Source organism: Capsicum annuum, chromosome 4, assembly GCF_002878395.1.
Source record: "Capsicum annuum cultivar UCD-10X-F1 chromosome 4, UCD10Xv1.1, whole genome shotgun sequence".
NCBI classification, from domain to species: Eukaryota; Viridiplantae; Streptophyta; class Magnoliopsida; order Solanales; family Solanaceae; genus Capsicum; species Capsicum annuum.
The window spans coordinates 198,771,368-198,772,852 of NC_061114.1; positions in this window are offsets into that span (position 1 = coordinate 198,771,368).

A 1,485-nucleotide genomic window follows, 5' to 3' on the forward strand; every position below is an offset into this window, starting at 1 on the left:
AAAATCTAATCACAACTTAACATAATGAAATATGTGTGTACAACTATAGTCATATGAAAGAAAGTAAAAAATAAAAGGAGGTCATTTCTGTGTTTCAACATTATATTTTGTCTTATCTATCATCCTATTCTTGTCATCATTACGTTTTTAAAATACAATTTTAAGAAATAAGAAGAAAAAGTATCACAATAAAAATTGACAAAATCTAATTATAACTTAACATAACGATATATGTGTGTACAATTATAGTCTTAAGAATGAGAAAAAATAAAAGATCATTTCTCTTTTTCGTTACTATTCTAGTCATTCATTATAATTATTTATTCTTTATTACCTTCACTTTTTTTTCCATTGACATTAATTTTACAGTTACAACTACATAATACATAAAAAGAAATTAATTATCATTACAATTATGTTATATAGTTTCTCTTATGTGAATTGTCTTAAGAAAATGGTGAATTGGGTTCTATTGCAAAAGATCTATTTTAAGGATAGTTTTGATTTATTTTATGAAATTTTTAATAATTTATTTATTTCGTAGATTATATAAAAAAATAAAAAAAATTAAGGTGTCATGTCATCTTATCTATATTTCTTCTTTATATCTATTTTTAGTATAACGACAAATAAAAGTGAACAAATAATGTAGTAATTTAAACTATTTAGAGAAACCAAAAAAGAATATATATAATTTTTTTTTAAAAAAAGACATTCATCTCAAATGATTCTTATGTCCTTCTCCTCAAATCTTTACATAGTTATCATTTCATCTTTACTTCATTCATTCACTATATGATCTTCTTCTTATTCCTGTAAAAAATAATACATCACAAAAATTAATATATTATGAAAAAATTATAAGAAAATAGATTTAAATTATAAATGTTCTTGCTTAAAAGTTACAAACAATATAAGATAACATTAACAACAAATTTAATGTAATCTCATGTATGAGTTTAGTAAATCAATTAAAATGTCAAAGGAACAATACATGTACAAGAAGAAGAAGCAATAGCATACCCAAAAGAAAACAATAAGGACATTTTAGAAGGTATACAAATGATATTTTTTAAAGAATATATAAAAGTTTAAAAAATATGTAGTGAATGAAATATCCTTAGTTTTGATAATGGAGGAAAAAAGACTTATAATACATCTATTTATAAGACAACAATATGGAATATCAAAGATATCATGAATATGACTATCAATATAATTTAAGAGTTATGACCATTAAAGGTCATGAGAGTAATGATAAAGAAATATTAAATTTCTATATTAAAGAATAAAAATAAATGAAGGAGTAGTAATTGATTCATTTATTTTGATTATTAAAAAAATTGATTGATTAATGAAAAAAAAAGCTCAAAATAACCACAAAAAAGATAAATAGCATTAAAGGCTTCTAAGATATGCCACATAGGATTGACTATAGTTTTCCTTTATATATATATATATATATATATATTGATTATTTTATCT